Source organism: Pteropus vampyrus, unplaced genomic scaffold (assembly GCF_000151845.1).
Source record: "Pteropus vampyrus isolate Shadow unplaced genomic scaffold, Pvam_2.0 Scaffold9, whole genome shotgun sequence".
Classification (NCBI taxonomy): domain Eukaryota; kingdom Metazoa; phylum Chordata; class Mammalia; order Chiroptera; family Pteropodidae; genus Pteropus; species Pteropus vampyrus.
In genome coordinates this window covers 17,639,623-17,643,796 of record NW_011888790.1, presented here as the reverse complement: position 1 = coordinate 17,643,796, position 4,174 = coordinate 17,639,623, and positions in this window count along the sequence as shown.

Here is a 4,174-nt window from a genome sequence, read left to right as displayed (position 1 = left end):
AAGTAATTTAATACTAAGAGCTAATTTGATAAAGATTTTGACTTTTGTTTTATTTTGCAGAGTTGACATGACAAGATGTGTAGTACAAATGTACAGTCATGACATTGAGCTTTAAAATATTCACATTAACTTAGTAATAAAAAAGTTCTCAAATTTCAGATGAATATAGTTATGGGAGACAATATTGTAAGAATCATTTATAATGAAATGATGGTTGAAGCAGAAAGAGAGAATATGATCACTACGGATAAAGAGGGAAAGAACGGTAGATGGTTAAAGATACAGGTTTCTTGATCAGTACCTACACTGAGAGGTTCAGGGATAAAAATGTTCTAGTTATGATAAGGAAATGTAGAGAATAACTGGAAAAATGAATCAAATAGCATCAAAGAAATATGGAGAATAATTGGAAAATCAAAATTAAATAACATCAAGGAAGTTGAGAGGACGAAAGTATTTCAGAGACTATGAGAGCAGTTTCAAATGTTACTACTACAGATTTAACAAAACAAAACAAAACAAAAAAAATCTCTGGAATTATAATTTAAGAGTCAGTGGTAACCTTTGAAAAGACTGCTTTTATTTTTGGTAGAGTGATAATGTACTTTTTGTGAATTTTAAAAACAAAATGACTTTTTATTAGAAAAGTAACAATCACAAACAGAAAATATATGGTGCAAGATAATGGAAAAGTATCCTTAATTCTTATTTTCACAAATGTACTCATATTTTCAGCATCAACAGAATAATTAAAAGCCCTTGATATTTTCTAAGTCAATTTAAAACACATTTTTTTCTATTAAAATTTAATAAAATTATTTAACAAAGATACAAAATTTCCCTTAATAACTGTTTTCTGATGATTAATTTACTATTTTTGCAAGCAATAGAGTCAATATTTATTATAGTAGAGGTAATACTATGTATTTACTACACATAATTTTATTTTTCTTCATGGAAGCAGAAGAAGGCTATATTCATATGAGTGAGCTTAACTAGTAAAATGTGGATAGAATTGATGTTCATCATCTCTAGTCACAGTTTCTTAAACATCTTATGTCATCTTTCTTTCTTCTGTCCTCTGTCAACCAGATACAGAAAATCTCAATCTAATTCAATGGAGGATTCAATAACCCTGTCAAATGGTGGAGTCATTAGAAAAAAGAAGCCTGTGTCCTTGAATAGTTGTGCCAATCAGAGCTCCACTAATCACATGACTGAACTATAAACTGTTTTGTTAAAACATCGGGGATTGCAATTGCTATGATAGAATTTAGGCTAAACTCCCTATTAAGTTCATTTCAAAAATTTTGGAAATATATATTATAGATAGATAGATATGGAGATTATAGATTGATAGAGAAATGATAAATTATATTTATATTATATCATATTGGATATATATCTGGTGGATAATCTAAATCAATAGTTAAATTTACCCCATACTGCTATTTAATACAGAATCTCCTAAGTATAATTGCATTGTGCATATTAGAAATCATTTTATGAGAAAAGAAAGTATTTTCTAAGAAAAACTTAGTTTATAATCTTGTCTTTTGTTCGAAAAGTATAGATTAGCCTTAATGCAATTCACTGCGTCCATTATATCATCTATTGTTCTTTCTAATTTGACACCCTCATAAGAGTGGCTTCATGCTGCAGATTGTCAGCCCAAAGCTTTCTAGAAAGATATCTCACCTCGTTATAGTGAACATTGCTCTGAACTTTGGATGTTTCATGATTCTCTTGCTCTAAACCAGGTTTTTTTTCCCTAAATTCTAATTGTTTTTTAACTATTTTTTTTTTTACCATTTTTAAACGTTGTTCCTTTAATTACTGCTGAATGATATACAAAATGAATCTAATGCAAGATCTTGTGGGTAACGATTACTTTTTATATTATGATTTACAGATCACTTTTTTAAAATTTATTAGGGTAACACTGGTTAATACAATTATATAATTTTCAGGTGTGAATTATAATTTGACATCTGTATATTCTATTGTGCGTTTACCACCCAAAGTACGGTTTCCTTCTGATTTCAAGTTAAGAAGCTTAGTATTCACTTTAGGTGCTCTGAAAATTATTTCCAACCATTCAGATTTGCAAATAATTTTTCTGACATAAGCAGGTTATTCATCATCTCCAAATTTTATATATAAGATACTTATGTCTCTGTGATGTTTCATAGGTTTTTGTCTCTGTCTGGATTTAATTTTTCTTATACTTCCTTTTTCTTACTCAATCATCAAATTCCCTTCAAATGGCAGATCCTTTCTGCGACTTTTGCTGAACATTCTGAAAGAAACTTTTCCTTATCATTTTGCTGCATTATGCAGTCCTCTATTCTATATCGATCTCTCTGTATATCTGTCTGTCTGTGTCTGTCTAGCTATCTCTCATCAAATTATGTTATATTTGCAAAGTACGAAATTTTCTTTTTTTTTATCTTTTATTTTATAGAATAATTCAAATATACAATGATTGAATTGAAATAATGACAATGTTTAATTCAAACATGAAGACCAAGTTTGGTTTGTGTTTCTAGCATAAATAGTTATTTGACTTTGGTGTGTAAGGTGAGTTAGAATGAGAAGAAAGGAAAGGCTGGAAGATGAGTTAGCAATCCAAGAGATAAGTGCACGTAGAAGTCAGTGAAAGTCTAAACCAAGTATTGGCAAAGAAAATGGAAAAAGTGAGAGGAATGTTCTGAAGTCAGAGTAAAGGACTCTGACAAATTGATTATGAAAGGAAAAGGAAGTGTAGGAATTAAGTCAAGAATGTTTCATGTTCAAGTGACTTTATGTCTTAGTAAATGCTATTCCTTCTGACAGGGAAGCTCTTTCTTTTCCCATATCTCTTTTTGCTGACATACTAACAAACTTCAAACCCCAATTCAGTGGTCTCTTATCTAAGATCACCAGATTAAGTTTAGAGGCATCTTCTGACTCTTTACATTAATTTCCTATTAGGCATATGTACATTTGTTTAGCATGCTTTCCGTATCATAACCAGATGATGTATCATTTAGCATTACATGTCTAGTTAATCATCAAATTCTTTTTCCTTAAAGCAAGGCTCAAATTTCATCTGGTGTTTGTATGTTCCATAACAACTGGACTCCAAGCATAAAACAATAGAATAAAATAAGACAAACCACCATGTGAAAATTGTTGAATGTATGAGAGAATGACGAAATTATTAACATAAAAGAAGTAATTTAATACTAAGAGCTAATTTGATAAAGATTTTGACTTTTGTTTTATTTTGCAGAGTTGACATGACAAGATGTGTAGTACAAATGTACAGTCATGACATTGAGCTTTAAAATATTCACATTAACTTAGTAATAAAAAAGTTCTCAAATTTCAGATGAATATAGTTATGGGAGACAATATTGTAAGAATCATTTATAATGAAATGATGGTTGAAGCAGAAAGAGAGAATATGATCACTACGGATAAAGAGGGAAAGAACGGTAGATGGTTAAAGATACAGGTTTCTTGATCAGTACCTACACTGAGAGGTTCAGGGATAAAAATGTTCTAGTTATGATAAGGAAATGTAGAGAATAACTGGAAAAATGAATCAAATAGCATCAAAGAAATATGGAGAATAATTGGAAAATCAAAATTAAATAACATCAAGGAAGTTGAGAGGACGAAAGTATTTCAGAGACTATGAGAGCAGTTTCAAATGTTACTACTACAGATTTAACAAAACAAAACAAAACAAAAAAAATCTCTGGAATTATAATTTAAGAGTCAGTGGTAACCTTTGAAAAGACTGCTTTTATTTTTGGTAGAGTGATAATGTACTTTTTGTGAATTTTAAAAACAAAATGACTTTTTATTAGAAAAGTAACAATCACAAACAGAAAATATATGGTGCAAGATAATGGAAAAGTATCCTTAATTCTTATTTTCACAAATGTACTCATATTTTCAGCATCAACAGAATAATTAAAAGCCCTTGATATTTTCTAAGTCAATTTAAAACACATTTTTTTCTATTAAAATTTAATAAAATTATTTAACAAAGATACAAAATTTCCCTTAATAACTGTTTTCTGATGATTAATTTACTATTTTTGCAAGCAATAGAGTCAATATTTATTATAGTAGAGGTAATACTATGTATTTACTACACATAATTTTATTTTTCTTCATGGAA